Below are 16,967 nucleotides of genomic sequence, written 5' to 3'. Positions count from 1 at the left end.
GCTAGTGTTAGAGTCAGAGGGGGTGATTGTTAATTTTGGATGTCAACTTGGCGAGGCCATGGTACTGATAGTGCCCAGTTGTTTGGTCAAACATCAGTCTAGATATTGCTGTGAAGGTGTTTTTTAGATGTGATTAACATTTAAATCAGTAGACTTTGAGTAACGCAGATTACCTTCCATAATGTGAGTGGGCCTCATCTGATCAGCTGAAGGTCTTAAGAGAAAAGACTGAGGTCCCCCAAAGAGGACGGAATTCTTCCTCTAGATGGCAGCATAGAAATTCTGCTTGAGTTTCCAGTCTTCAGACTCAAGACTAATATCAACTCCTGTGTGTTTCCAGCCTGCCAGCCTATGCTGTAAATTTCAGACATGCCAGCATGAGCCAATTCCTTAAAATAAATCTCTTTCTATATACATCCTATTGTTCTGTTTCTCTGGAGAACCCTGACTAATACAGAGGGCTTTATATTCAACTGATAGGGTTGGTAGGCTTGGGGCCCTGGCTATATGCCTTCAAAAAGGGAACACAGAACACATGCACCACCGTGGAGGAAATAAGCCCAGACTGTGCATGTCTTAATCCCAGCTTTGCTTCTCTGTATCTTTGCTCTTGTTGGCCCATTAACTCTGGGGCATAATCAGATCCCAGGATATCCTGGCATCCTTTGCAGTATTTGGCCCTCAGGCAGCCCCTCCCCAGCCCGTTGCCCTCACCCTCAGCTTCGCTCCTACCCCCAGTCCCACTCTGCCACCTGGCCACACCTGTCAGCCCTGCCCTAGGAGGCCCAGGGCAGCTGGTATTTGCATTGGCATACGGGATACCCGCAGTTGCTCCACGGTCCCTTGGCAGGTAGATCCAGGCAGCACATTGTTGTTTCACCTGTGTAGGTTTGCATTTTGAGTCTCAGGGAAAGTTTAAGACACTAGGAGTTAGTTAGTGTCCCTCCCAGATACCAAGGGCATCAGGCCAACCACTATGGGGGCTCTTATCACAATATATTTTAATTAACTGTGGTTCCCCACACCCGACTCCTGACTGGAGGGAATAAATTGGGCCTGTTGTCTTTGTCTCTTTGGTGTCTGGCACAACGCTTTGGATATAACAGGTGTTCAATAAATGCTCATTAAAATATCAATAATAGATGAGGATGAGGATGAGTGCTTGCTATGCATCAGACCCTGTCCTAAGCATTCTATATATATAATATATATACAATATGTTTTCCCATTTAATCCTCATAGCAAAATCTTAAGTGATATGTGCTATTATTATTCCAACCATACAGATAAGGAAACTGAGGCACACCGTGTGAGATAATTTTCCTAAAGGCACATAGAAGAGGTAGAATCAAGATTCACACTCACTCCAGAGGCCACACTGCCAACAATATGCTGCTTATATAAACTCTGTAAAGTCTAAAATGACTTTGATAGTATTAGAGGTCATCTCTCTGCCACGTCTTCACACAATCTCCAAGATTAGAACGAGAAGAACTTGATCATCGTGAGCAGTATTAGGGAAGGAGCTTCCGTTGGAGAGTTAGGAGACCCAGGGGCTGGCCTGACGCCTGACCTGAGACTTCGAGGCTCAGTTTCCTCATTTATAAAGTAAAGGAGCTGGACTAGCTGACCTCTGAGGTCTCTTTGCCGTCTAAAGCTGTGGGAGGCTCTGTCAGCTCTTCCCGGCTGTTCCATCTGTCAAGTCTTGATAGCCGAGGCTCCTCACTGAGTCAGCGCAGTTTCTTCAACTTCGGTTCCTTCACGGGTCCCTCTGGGGAGGTTTACGGAGCCCTTGGGAGCTGTAAATCCCTCTGAAAATCCAATGAAAGCTAAAGCTCATCCTCTCAGGAAAATAATGGACGTTTTTATAACCACACATCTCACACATGATTTCAGGGTGTTCCAGACCCTGAAGCTGCCCATCCTTAAGGCCCCAGGATAGAATGTCCTGCACTAGACAAGGAGCAGGAAGTAACGTAGGTTGAAAACAGCACTGACTGAGGATGTGGTGGAGGGAAGGGCGAGCTTTGGCTGAGCGGGCTTTGGGTCTGGGGGGCGGGTGGTAGCGGGGGTGCTGGCCTCATCCTAGTCTCCTAGTCCATCCAGATGGGAAAGCAAGCTGGGCGGAGGGAGAGATGCTGCGAAGGGCTCTCCTAGGTGCCCACCACCTAATTCTTCTCCTGGGGACCCTCCCGGGAGCGGGGCAGCAGGAACACCTGAGCCCTTTCTCTAGCCTTCACAGGCGCCTTTCCTGATCAGTCTACCCCGTCAAGGGTGACTGTCCAAAGCTACAACTCTCTCCTCCTTAGCAGTGCTCCTACCAGCCGCACTTGGCCTTCTCCAAACGCATTCCAGCTTGTGCACATGTGGCTGCTGTCTTTCTATATGGAAGCACTTACTTTTTAAAAGGAGACTCACTTAATTCAATACCTTAAGGTCCCTTAGGCCAAGAGATATCCGTATAGATAAGACTCCAAGGAGCTCAAAGCTTTCAACATAATTACTTCTAAAAATACCTCTTGGAAAGGCATGCTGAAGTTCCATGTAATACTTTCAAACAGACCCTAAGAAAAAGCTGTAGCCGAATCCTTCTCAAACTCTCTAATCTTACAGTTGTCTGTCTCTGGTTCTGGTTCTTGATCTTGGATTGTGTAATGCATCACTATAGCTTATGCAAAGGAGCTTATTTTGCAAACCAAGACTTCTTGCCTGCTGCTCCCCATAATACAGGCTGTCAGCTCTTCCGCACTGTTTACAATTACCCCATCTTTCCGGAGCAGCAAAACCTGCCTCTTTATAGATTAAAGTACTGTTGTTTGCTATAGAAAAGAAAATGCACGGGAGATCTAAGAAACTAATGTCAATCTTAGGAGCTTAAAGACCTGTAAGTAAACAAGGGGCTGGGTTTCCATTTGTGTGTTTGCTTTGGGTTGCTTGCTCTGAGATATTCCTATCTTTGTGTTTGCTGAGGGATATTTACTGTTTTCTTAAAAACAGACCATGAAAGTGGCTCTAAGTTTTTTAAAAGCATAATTATTTGAGTAAAACTATTCATGTGGATGAGATGTGTTTTCGGTAGTAAACTAGAACAAAGTGAGGTGTAAGAAGGTGGGACATTATTTGGGGGAGTGCTGAGTGACCATGATCCTACAAAATATAGCTCATGCTTTTGCCCACCAAACACAGGATTCATGTTAAAATATGTTAGTTTTGGATTCAGCAATGCCCAAGTGCATCTCATTCTGGGAAAACACAACTCAGGCAAAACTGACTGTGGAATAGATAGGCATTACTGGGATGGAATTATCACACTAAGCAAACATTATCTTTTTTAAAAAAAACAGTTGCTTTCCAGTTTATTTTTTATAATGCAAAATTCAGCCTGTCTGTGACAATTTGTGGCCGAGTTATAGGCTCGGAGATTATGGGAAGAGGCGTTAAATATTGAGTTTCTCTTGTTTAAAAATTTACTCTTTTGTTCTCAGTCCTCTGGGTGGAATGCGCCTCTTTTGTTCTTTGCCATTGGGCTTGGCCCTGGTCAGATGGCTCCTTTGAGAAGCCTGGGGAACGGGTGCCCTCTTCTGGACAATCCACTAATTGCAATTTCAGGAAGCATTGGTCAGGTTACCAACCAGGCCCTATATTTGAATTTCCTTGGTAGAGAACACAAAAGAAATTATAACATGTACCACGCATTCAAGGGCCTACTTTTACCTTCGAAAATAAAACAGCTCGCTTTGGAATTTTCAGAGTGATTTGGAGAGAACGGGGGGAATCTATTATTTTAATAGCTTTTCTTAAAAAGATATGTCCTCACTTTATAGCCAAAATTTCATTTTTAAAACCTAATGACTTCTTTTCTTCCTCTATTTAAATTATTTAAAAATGTATCTGATTTGGGGTCAGCCCGATGGCGTAGCGGTTAAGTTCGCATGTTCAGATCCCAGGTGCAGACCTATGCACCGCTTATCAAGCCATGCTGTGGCGGCGTCCCATATAAAGTAGAGGAAGATGGGCACAGATGTTAGCCCAGGGCCAGTCTTCCTCAGCAAAAAGAGGAGGATTGGCAACAGATGTTAGCTCAGGGCTAGTCTTCCTCACACACACACACAAATGTATCTGATTTAAAACTCCTTCCTTTTTTTTAAATTTTATTTATTTATTTTTTCCCCCAAAGCCCCTGCAGATAGTTGTAGGTCATAGCTGCACATCCTTCTAGTTGCTGTATGTGGGACGCGGCCTCAGCATGGCCGGAGAAGCGGTGTGTCGGTGCGCGCCCGGATCGAACTGCAGGCCTCCAGCAGTGGAGCGCGCGTGCTTAACCGCTAAGCCACGGGGCGGCCCAAAAACTCCTTCCTTTTCAAAGAATAAAAACAGAACGGGTAGCAAGGGGGTGTCAGATATTTGTTTTCAGTAAATATAGCTGGTCTTTAAAATCACTATAAGAAGATAAATTATTTTTTGTAAATCTCAAATCAAATTATTGTCTTGTGTATCATAATTTATCACAAAGTGCTTAGGACAATATCCTCTTCTCCCCTAAGGTGCTATTTACCAAAGATGAAGAGTATCTTTCACCATCTCTCCATAATGAATATTTAAGAGTAAATACTCTGTATTTCATTTTTTTTCTATTCTCAGCAAAGGAGGGGAGAATAGGATCCCATGGCCTTGTTAGTCCCTTTATTTGTGGGAGTATTCAGTTTGTGGATCACCAGCAAATTTCAAGTCTACCACTCACTAACTTAAGACCTTGGATAGGTTCTTTAACTTTCATAAACCTCGGTTTCACCATATGAAAAATGGGGAAAATAGTGTTGGGAATTAAATGAGATAATCGATGCTAGGTGCTGAGCACCGTGTCTTGCATTTATTAAGTGTCCAATCAGTGTTAGCTACCACCACCACCATCATCCCCACCACCACCACCATCATCCCCACCACCACCACCATCATCCCCACCACCACCATCATCATCCCCACCACCACCACCATCATCCCCACCACCACTATCATCATCCCCACCACCACCACCATCCCCACCACCACCACCATCATCCCCACCACCACCACCATCATCCCCCCACCACCATCATCATCCCCACCACCACCACCATCATCCCCACCACCACCATCATCATCCCCACCACCACCACCATCATCCCCACCACCACCATCATCATAATCATCAAAATCACTCTTTCTCTGTTCCACTCTTTACTTTTTTATTGTAAAATAAAACATACAGAAAGCCCCCAAAACAAATGTAGAAGTTAATGAGTGATTATAAGGTGAACACTCATGTAACCAAAAGTACTGGCCACCCCAGAAGCCCCTCCATTGCCCTGTTCCAACCTCAATTCTCTCCCTTCCGCAAGAAGTAACCACTGTTCTGACTTTTATTGTAGTCATTTCCCTCTTTCTTTGTGGTTTTATCAACCAAATCTGCGTACCTAGACACACTATAGTTTAGTCTGAGCATCCCTCCCCTTATTTTTACATTTTATGTCTTTTAAATTTATTTTAATCTACAGGCTCCCCTCCATCCCTTTCTTTCCTTTCCAATCTATCTGTTGAAGAATCTGGGGTATTTGACCTATAGAGCACCTCAGAGTCTCTATTTCGCCGACTGCAGATTCATGGCGCAATTCAACATGTTCCCTTTTCCTGTGTATTTCCTGGTAGCTGGAGCCAGAGGCTGGACCACGTTCAGTCACGTTCAGTCCTTCAGCAGGACTCCAGGAGGTGGTGCGCTCTTTGATCAGGAGGCACATTATCCCTGGTTGTCTCTCTTTTTGTGATGTTACCAGTTATTGATGCTCAAAGTTGAGATCCGTTAACTCACTGGAATCTGCAAAATGGTGATATTCTAATTTCATCGCTTATTTTTCATTCATTAGTTTTAATACGTTTATAAAGGGTTGCTTTCCTTTGTATTGTGCTTGATTTCTCAGTGGCACAGGTCACATACAAAAAGCTTAATTTTCTTTGCTTTAATTACGGGTTTTCAAGAAAATGAATTAGTTCCTGTGGTGGGTTTAAAACAAAGCTACAAATTCTTTGGCACTTCTGCATTTAGGAGGTGAGATCTATGTCCCCTCCTGTTGAATCTGGGTGGGATGTGACTGCTTCAAACAATACAGTGCATAAAAAATGACAATTTGTGACTTCCATTCCCCTGTCATAAAAAGTCATGCAGCTTCTGCCTTGTTTCCTAGAACACATCCTCATGGAGCCCTGAGCTGCCTCATAAGACATCTGCCTACCCTGAGACCACCATGTTAGAAAGGCGACATGTAGGGACTCTGGCTAACAGCCCCAGCTGAGCACAGGTTCGGAGTCCTTTCAGTCCAGGCCCAGATATGCAAGTGGAGTAGTTCCAGATAGTTCCAGCCCCCCGCCATTTGGTCTTCCTAGATGAGGTCCCAAACATGGAGCCATTCCCACCAGGCCCTGTTGAAGTCCTGAAATATAGAATCCACAAATATCATAAAATTATTTTACACTACTAAGTCTTGGGGGGAGTTTGTTATACACCATAGTTAATCAGAACAGTTCCGTATCACCCTCTGAGGGTGGCCAATGAGATTTTTTTGATATCATTATGAACTCACGGATTTAAAAATATTTCATGATTTCAGTCAGCGGCATTTATTATACTTTTTGATACTCAAGTTGTCCCTTATTTGGTCAATGGTGACTCTTCAGTTGGTTACTGAGTTTTTTTTGACATGACTCTAGTAGTTTTTGAAAGTTTACTCATCGTTGGTATGACAAGATGATCCAGGCTCATACTGTACCAGGATTCAACCATTTCTTCAAGAAACCTTGGCTTCTTTTAGTGGGAAATTTCATTTCAAGCCGTAACCTGGGCACTGGAAATGTTCATTGCAACTGGATTGGCTGATTGTTTCTGGGCTTCTTTCTGTAGATATAGATAAATAGGTAGTCAGATAGATGATAGATAGATAGATAGATAGATAGATAGATAGATAGTAGATAAATAGTAGATAGATGTAGATAGTAGATAGGTAGATGATAGGTAGATTAAATGCCTCACAAATTCATACTGATATTTCCAATTAAATTCAGGACTTCAGATTTTTTATTTAATTTCTTATCTATTATAGCTGTATCTCCTTGAACACTGACAATCTTGGTTCTCAAGGGATGATAGAATCAGTATATCCCATAATTACTCATTTACTTTAGCCCACATTACATTTATAACAGTCTCAGAATAACATTACTACCATCGCCAGCAAAACTATTGAGAATAGTCTAAAAATGGTTTGCATTTGCTCTTTCCTTTCTCCTCCATTTGTTTTTTATACTTGTTCTAGATCTACATTGTCTGCACATACAGCCATTACAGACTATATGCTGTCCTCTTTAACCCTCATTTAGTTTTAGTTCTACAAATAATCTGTGTTTAATGTCCCCCACCTGTCCCTATATCAATGCGTCTCTAACCATTCTGCTTGCTGAGACTCATTCTCGAATCGATTCCTCAGGAAAGGTTCATGGAAACAATTTTCCTTGAGTTTTGGAATGTGGATAACAGTTTATACCTTTTTTCTGGAAGTCAATTTTGCTGGATGTAAAATCTTTGCTCACATTTTCATTCCTTGAGTATCTTAAATATATTATTTTATTTTCTTCTGATGAAAATCTAATTTTCTTTCTTTTATAACTCTCTTACTGGTTTTGCGTAGACAATAAAAGGATTTTTTTCTTTTTTTAAGTCCAGTAATTTTACTAGAATAGATTTTAATATTGGTTGTTCTGAGTCAATATTCGAGATATGTTATACTCTTTCAATATATAGTCTCAAATCTTTTTTTATTTCAGGAAAGTTTTCATGAATTATAGTTTTCAGTATTTATTCTTTTCTCTTGCTTTGGTTTCTTTCTTTAGAAACTCCTATAATGCATATGTTGGATCTTCTTTGTTTCCAATATTTGTCACTTTCTCTTGAATCCTTTTAAAATCTTTCATTTCTTTTTTATTTAAAAGATTTTTTTCCCTTTTACCTTCTGTTTCTCGTAAAGCATTGTATGTGTTTTTATTCAGTCTGGTTTTCCTTCTAGTTTTGTCCTCATTTCTGAAATAATTTTTCCTTTTATTTCTAATTCTTTCTGATTTCTATCACCTCATTTCTCAGTTTGTCTGATTCTGGTTTATTTGTTCTTTTCTATCTTTTATGATATTCTTCTCTTAAATAACAGCTTTTTGAGATAAAATTCTCATATTATACAATTCACTTATTTAAAGTATACAATTCAATGGTTTTTAGTATATTCACAGAAATGTGCAACCATCGCCACAATTTTAGAACATTTCTTCATCCCCAAAAGAAATCCTATACCCATTAAGCAGTCACTCTCCATTTCCCCTCAATTCCTGAGGCAACCACTAAAGTACTTTCTGTCTTTATAGATTTGCCTATTCTGGACATTGCATATAAATTAAATCATATAATATGTGGTCTTTTGCTTCTGGCTTTCTCATTTAGCACAATGTTTTCAAGGTTCATCTATGTTGAAGCATATATCAATACTTCATTCATTTTTATGGCCGAATAATATTCCATTGTATGGATATACCACAATTTGTTAATCCATTCATCAGTTGATGGACATTTAGGTTGTTTCTACTTTTTGTGTATTATCAATAATGCTTCTATGAGTATTCGCATACAAGTTTTTGTGTGGACAAATGTTTTCAGTTCTCTTGGGTAAATACCTAGAAGTAGAAATGCTGGGTCAAATGGTAACTCTATGTTTAACTTTTTGAGGAACTGCCAAACTGTTTTTCAAAGTGGCTGCACCATTTTACAATCCAGTGTATGAAGTTCCCAATTTCTCCACATTCTTGCCAACACTTGTTATTATCTGTGTTTTTCGTTATAGCTATCCTAGTGGGTGTGAAGAGATTTTTTGCTGTGGCTTTGATTTGCATTTCTCTGATAGCCAATGGTGTTGAGCATATTTTCATGTGCTTATTAGCCATTTCTGTGTCTTCTTTGGAGGAATGTCTATTCAGTTGTATCATTTTCTTAATGTCTTTTAGCTCATTTTGAAAAAGTTACAGCTGTGATCTTTTCTGTGAACTTTTTTTTCTGGTATACTTAGAATGTCTGTAGTGTTCTCATTCTGCATTTATTCCCTTTCTTTTCCTTAAAAACTTTAAGTGGAATTTGACTTTATTTTCCTATTGTTCATTTTTAAGCAAAATTAGTTTTCCTTAAGTTTTATGAAGAGACAGGGTAGCTTTTCTACCTTCACAGAGCTCTGTTTTGCTTTTTGATTGTGTGTATGTGTGTAATTTGCTCTCTGAGATTTCCTGGCTCTGTTCCCCCCACCACCACTTTTATCTGGCCCTTCTCTTTCCCCATCTTTGCTCTCCATGTCCTGCTCCATTTTGATTGCACAGTTTCTCCTTCATGTGGGGTTCTGTGCCTGAAGGGGGCTCTGGCTGCACTGTTCTGGGAGTTCATGGGAGTTAGGCAGAGCTTACCATGGACCTGTATTCGGACTAGACAAAGCCCTTCCAGTTCCGTGTGCTCCTCTCAAACTGTTCCACCATGCTTTCCAGTGAACACTTGGTGGCTGCTTTGGGATTCTCTGTTCAAGGGTCTGCCAGATGCCCCAGTGCCTCCTTCTGCTTTCTTCTGCACAGATACTGATTACCATGCAGGCCTTGTGGTTGGTGGTTTCCTGTCATTCTCTTGTAGTTTTGGGTTTGTGGGGCTGGTTTAACTTCCAGTTTCATTGTGAAAGTTGTCCGTGGGTTTTTGGTTTTGCTACTTAGTTGCTCTTTCTGTTTTTATGAGGGAATTTGGTGTGATTAAAAACTATCCTGTCACCACTGCCATCTTTCCAGAATCCGTCTCAGACTATTTCACTGACAATGAAATTGAATTTGCCTTTCATTTTGCTATTTGCTTTGAACTTGATTCATCTGTATAGTGCAGACTCAGGTTGAGGCTGATAATCATATTGGGGATCTTTAGTTACTTCAAGTAGTACATGTTCTTCGTCACTAAGGTTAATTAGAGCTGAATGCTGTGGCTATTCTGGGTTCTTTCAAATCACAATTCCCAAGGCCAGTGATTCAGCAAGTCCACCTAAGGCCTCTGGTGAAGAGCTGAGCCATACCAGATCAAGCTGTGGCTCATCTTTCCAGGCCCCATTGCATGTCTAGTCTGCATCTTGCAGACAGGTTACGTCTTACTGAGAATTTACCATCGCGTGATTTTTGAAAATTTCAGAATCTCCCCTCTAATCTCATGTACTGAATATCTGGGATCCCATGGACTCTGGGCTCTGTGCAAACTTGTAGCTCCCAGAACAGCAATAACCTCAGTCTAGACGAATCTGCTCAAATTGCATTGTACTTGTAATCCCTCTCTCAGCAGGCATTTATCAAGTGCCAGCAGTGTGCCAGGCACACTGTGCTGGATGCTAAGATTGTAAGGATAAATATGACCTGCTCTCTCCCCTCTAGTGATAGGGGAGAATGATACACAAATATTGACTGTGGTGTAGGGGAGTAATTGCTAGAGTAGAAACACTGATTATACAATATGCTGTGGGGGAGGTACAAAGAAAGAAGCCAATCACTGTCAATAGGAATTTACATGTCAGCAAATAAAACTGCATGTGTCTATGATCTCACATATGAAATGTATGTATTTGGCAAAGGTGGGAATGGAATACAAAATTACAAAAATAGTTTTTGCATTAGTGGAAGAATAATGGGTCGGGGTTTTTTGTTAAATTTTTTTTATTGTTGCTTCTTTTCGGTATTGATATTGTTTTATATGTGTATACACACACACGGACATGCACATATACGATCCTTAGCTATTTCCTTGATGCACCGTCACGTGAGTCAATACGCAAAGCTTTTGGCACAGATGGTAGATACCTGTGAGGGTTTTCATCCTCTTTCCCTCCTCACATACATTAGTTGGAAAATACTGTGGGATTTCAAAGTGTCACCATCATTATGATTTTCAAAAGAGAAAAGAAGTAGGAAAAGCTGACCAGGAAAATGATGGTGGCATAAATCTCAGACGATCATTGTGAACCAGGTAGTAAAAAAGGGAAATACCAAGCAGGTGCTTCCAGAATCACAATGAGACTTGCAGCAAGCATGGCAGGCAGCATCTTTGCTGATTGAGAGATCCAAGAGACACCCAGGGAATGGCCCATGTGTGGAGCGGCAGCGAGGAATTCACAGGCCCTTCACAGTGGGACAGAATGACAGATTATCTACCCTAGAAGTCCACCAAGGCTCCCTGGCTGCACTGGGTGGGGGAGAGCATGGGATTTTAACATGGGTGGAAGTAAAGTTGTGTTTTAGAGAAAATGAGCCGTTTGAATTCTTCATGCAGACAGAATAAGACAGTCTGAGCTAAGTAAGAAAGGGAGCTAAGTTCCAATCCTGGACTTAATCTTGGAAGATTGTCAGCCAGGGCCCAGAAGATATATCTGCTTCTGGTCATTGTAGCACCACCAAAAGTTCCCTAGAGCCCGCTCCTAACTTCCAGCACCTGCTCCCATTTCCAGCTGTGTCGGGACACATAATCTGACATCTGAGCAGTGTCAGGAGCTGCAGCATAGTGAAGCAGCTAACTTCCGTCCCCACCTGGTGGGACTATATCTCAAAACCATAAATGAAAGTCTGGAAGCCTCCCGAGTCTGACGCTCTCCCAGCACTGCTTCTCCTGGCTTATGTCCCCAGGCCCTCCAGAAACTCCAGATTTGCAGATGACTCACAGGATTTTCAGGCGACTGCTAGACAGAGCATGGTGTCAACTTGGCAGCAAACTTGCCAGATTACAGACAAAGAATTGCTCTGTGTCTGAAAAACTGAATTTTTCTAAATCACATTCTATTTCATATGTCTTGGGGGAGCTCTATGTTTTTTAACAAAGGTTTTCAACAAAAGAAAGAATGAAGGGAAGGTTTCAAGGGGGTGGTTTCCTCCCATTACTTTATCGAATTTTGTAAGAGGTTTTTTTTCTTTCATGGACTCAGTGGCAGAGTGTATGGCAGGTGATGAATGTCAAAGACACTTCAGTCTGAGTTATTGGGAAGGAGCGTTTCAGGAGCGAGGATGGGAGAATGCTGTGAGAGAGGGTAAGGATGAGAGTGAGCCCTGAACCCACAGCATTAGTGGGCTGAAGCTGCTCCCCAGGTTACGAGGGTCCAATCCTGGATTCCACAGACCTGCAGCATCTGCTCTGGAACAATCCACAATCCAGTTCTAGCCAAGAACCACTGACTGCAAACATGACAGGATCAAGTATTCCTGGGAAAAAACATAGCCTGGTGTTGGGTGAAAGGAAGAAAGCAACAAACAATCATTAGCATCAGCATCTTTGTCATCACCCTCAGAACAGCTTTTGGGGTTTTATTTTATTTCCCACTATGGTCATGCACAGCCCTTATCTGAACAAGGACACCCGCCCCTGGCCTGTGGTTTCTGGTTGGTGACTGTCAGCTTATCTAAAGTGACAGAAGCTTCTGTGACTCAGAGAGCTAAGCCCCTCTTTTCTTCTTTGAAACAAAAGCCTTTGGTAGCAGAAATGTTCGTTTCTCTCATTTTCTACAGAGCATGATATATACGTACCTCTTCCAAGTTCTAAGGATTACCATATTGTGATGGTTGCTTTGACAGTGAAATGTTGAATGTGCTACAAAATGTCTTGGGTGGACTATATGAAAGTGTGTTACACTTAAAATCTGATAAATAAAAATCTGAACATACAGAATGGAAAAAAATTATGGCACAATTATCTACAGTACCAAATCTTTCTCTTCTTCCCGAAAGGATTTATCAAAAACCTTTACAGCAGGTTCCATTGTACTTTTATGATAAGAAAGAGCACACAGGGGCTCTGATATTAGGCCACCTGAGCTCGAGTCTGGCTTTGTCATTTATATCCACTGGGATTCGGGGTGAGCTAAATAATCACTTTGTGCCAAACTTCCTCATTTGTGCCATGAGCCGGCTGCATTGAGCTGCCGTGATGATTACATGAGATAAAGTGTGGAATAAAAAATTAGCCCAGTGCCTGGGACAGAGAAACACTCCGTAAATGTTAGCTGTGATTATGATGTTAAATGATTGATTTTATCCCCACTCTTTGGGAATAGACCTGTAACACAGAATAATATCCATAGCACTTGAATACTCTGGCCTGTTTTGAGTCAATTTTGGAATTTTACAAACCAGTGAATGCAACTATAGGCAATATGAACAAGGATCTTTCTTATGCTTGATGAATTCCAGGGAGAAATTAGATGCTATAAATGCCTAATCTGAAAGGGGTCCTCTGTCTTCAACCTGAGGGGTATATCCCCCCGTGTGACTATAGAACACAAAAAATTCTTTGCTTCCAGCATCTTCAGGGAAAGTGACTTTGTGCCCAGTATCTGCCCTAGAAATGCCCAGGCTGCCAGTAGCTCAGCATATGCACTGTGAACACTAAGCTTTGATTTGTGTCATGTCTAAAATCACAGACACGGGCAACGAGGCTTCACTGTGCACAGAGGGAGCAGAGGCCACAGCTAACTACCTCCCCCCGTGCCCACCCACCCGGGACTGGCCCCAGCTTACAGGAGTAGGAAGGGGGTGGAGGGGGAGGGGGCAGGGAACATTTGGGGTGGTGCACAATCAAAAGCCGAGGGCCTGGAACGTTTGGGTGTGACCATAAAGCCACAGGGCCTAAATATAAGTCAGTGAAGAGTTTTGATAACCATATTTTTAATCACATTTTAAAAATTGTAATAAAACATACATAACATGAAAGTTACCCTTTTAGCCATTTTTCCGTGTACAGTTCTGTGGCACTAAGGACATTCACCTTGTTGTGCAACCATCACCACCATCCATCTCCAGAAAGGCACATTTTTGTTGTGGTTTTTGAAGAGAGGGAATCAAGGATGAGGATTTGTTCAACAAAATGCCGTAAACCCATGTGATGAGCATCCGTACGGTACGACCAGGAGAAACTGAGGTTTAACAGGAATTTGGAGGAAGGTACTACTTAGTGGGAAGAAGCTGCCCAGCCAAGTTCCCCCAGGAAACGGTGAAACTGTGATTATAGTCTCTGTATCACACACGCCTTCCCAGGTTCCTGCCGACTTGACTCCCAGTGAGGGCTGCGGTCACTTGGGGCAGATGGAGGAAACTGAGTTTGGTTTTGCTTCTGGCCCCGTGCCACATCCCTGGTCCCCTGCCCTCTTCCCTCTTGTTCCTGACTCTAAAGACATGCTCCCCCCAGCCTTTCAATAAGTGTCATGTGGGGCCTTAATTCTCGCTTCAGTTTGCAATCCAGTAGCCTTTGGTACCACAGTCCTTCTCATTCTCAAATCACACTCCCAGCCTCCCCCACCCGCTGTCCTCGCTCCTCCCTGGGCTGGCACCGTGTAAGATCCCGAGCTTCGGAGCCAGACAGGCTGGTTCAAAGCCTGGCTCTACCGCCCCTTTGTCCCCTTAGCCAAGTCCCATCTGTTTCCCGGTCTGTAACACAGGAACAGAGCCAGCACGTGGGATGGCTGAAGGAAAGGCTTGATGGAGTGCCTGCAGTAGCTCCTCAAAAAAATGCCAATTCCCCTCACTGAACCATCGGCCAAGGTGGAGCACACTGTGGTTCAAGTTTTTTTTCTTTCTTTTTCCTATTAAAAATTAAAAAAATATTACTGACTCAATATATTGGGCCCCAGGTATGCACTTTTTGGGCTACAACAATGAGAAAAGGCAACGTTTTAATAGAAAGAATGTGACAAGTACATAAAGAAATGCAATGGAGGGCTGTGCACACAGCAGCTGTGCAGTCTCTGTTCTCAGAGACTGCACACACGGAGAGGAGGTGGAAGGCCTCTGAGCTTCTCCAGAGGGAGCTGTTCCCTTTGGTCTGAGAAGGGGAGGTTTCAGGCTGAGGGTGTGTGGGATTTTGACTGATGGGGTGGGAGAACAAAGCTAGAATCTCCAAAACTCACAACCTTCCCACTTCTGCAAGGTGTTATCTCCTCCCTCCCTGTGTGTCCCACCCTGAGAGGCAACTAGAGGGGGAATTCCAGGCCAGGTGGAGGATGGTTCACTTACAGACAAGAAAGAGCTTTGTGATCTCAGGTCGTATCAGGGTAGCGATAATGAGTGGCTGTTATTTAGATGAAATACTGGAATGATTTCCACTGGCGTGGGCAGGCTTGACTAGAGAAGAATATGGAGAACTGGTTAAGAACACAGACTTTGGCTTCAGACCTGGATTTGAGCCCCAGCTCTGTCGCACGCATGCTGTGTGATCTCTTATTTAGCCTCTCTGAACCTCAGTCTCCTCCTCTATGAGACAGAGTTGCAACTTCAGGAGGTTTACTTGAGGAGTAAATGAGTTAATGCATGACACGGTGGCTGACATACAGTAAGCACTCAATAAATGCCAATATCATCGAGAAGCATAAGATGGAAGCATAAGAAGCAAAAGATGCTCAATTAATGATGTTCATTTTCTTTGTGTTCAAATCACGAATGACCAGTTTTAAGGCAAAGGTGGAAATCAGACTCTGAAGATGTGTCTTTGGTTACAAGTATGATGCATTTTTTATGCTACTGATGTTCCTCAAAATTGCTGTACACATTTTGAGGATCCAGCCTCCCCATGTGGGTCACAGCAGCAACAATTACCTCCTTTCCTTTGTTTCTCCAGTTTTTCTCCTTGGCTTTTTCTTGGGCTTGTGTTTCAAGAATTTGCACATATATCTTCTGCTGAAGAGCAGGAGAAAAGCCTTATTTCAGTGGGAATTACCGAGCGCCAGGACACTGGGCAGCTGTCACCTTAGTGTCCAGATGTTAGAAGTCTGAAAGCTTGAAAAATGGTTGTGAAACTTTTGCGAAAGGTCTATGAAAAAGTAGGCAAAACAGAACTTTTAGGTGATGTCTAAATTGCACTCTAGTTTTAATCTGAGGATCTTTAAACTAAACGTCCCTTTTGTTTTTTTAATGCAACTGAACGAAAACTGAAACCAGTCCGCCTTATAAGATAAAGGAAGTTTATTGATTCATTGGAAACTGAAAATCTAGAGGCACTGGTGTCAGGTAAGGTTTGATCCAGCAGCTCAAAAGATGCCACCTAGGGCTGGGCTTCTTTCCTCCTCATGTTGCCTTATATGGTGTTGGCTTTATCCTCAGGCTCCACAAGGTAGCCCTAAAGGCAGCTCCGGGGTCTCCCTTAATGGAAAAAGCAGCTGCAGCAGCTCCAAAATTCACATCCTTGTACCACACTACCCAGAGCAAAAGGAATGGTCTCTTCTCCCACAACCATTGCAAGAGAAAGAGAGCTTATCTTTCCCCAAAGCCCCAGCAAATATCTTCTCCTGGCTCCTTGGTTCTGATTGGATTAGTGCCAATCTCCAAGCCAATCCAGGTGAGTTGGGGGCACAAGTGGGTGTGCCAGTTGGTTTCAGCCTACCAGGGCCCACTCCTGGAACTTGGGGTGAGTTCCATCCCACCCAAGCCAATTTCCTCTGGAAATTTGAGGTCCTGTTGCCAGGAGGGGGAGTAGATGCTGGGTAGCAAACAACCAATGTGCGCTATATCACATTTTTAAGAGGGTTCACCAAACTCACACAATTTGTTCTTATAGATTTGTATACCTATTTGTATGCCTATTTGTCACGTGATTTTTCCTGTTGACAGATCACAATAGTCAGGAAGGATTTTAGCACTTGTTGCGCCTTAACTCTGACCTGGAGGCGAAGAGGGTTGTGCATCTCAGGATAAGCAACTGAAGGTCAAGGTCAAACAAATGGAGGGCCTAATTACTTCCCCAAACAGAGAACTGTCCGGCACCTTCCTGGCCCCACTCCCATCTGAGGACGCTTTCGGCTCCAGCCCAAAGGGCTCTGCACTCTTTGTCTTCTGTTAATGTCCCACCTGGTCCCAAATGACAT

Source organism: Ceratotherium simum, chromosome 12 (assembly GCF_057802395.1).
Source record: "Ceratotherium simum simum isolate JZ-2026a chromosome 12, ASM5780239v1, whole genome shotgun sequence".
Classification (NCBI taxonomy): domain Eukaryota; kingdom Metazoa; phylum Chordata; class Mammalia; order Perissodactyla; family Rhinocerotidae; genus Ceratotherium; species Ceratotherium simum.
The sequence above is the reverse complement of the archived record's forward strand: the minus strand, read 5'-3'. Positions refer to the sequence as shown.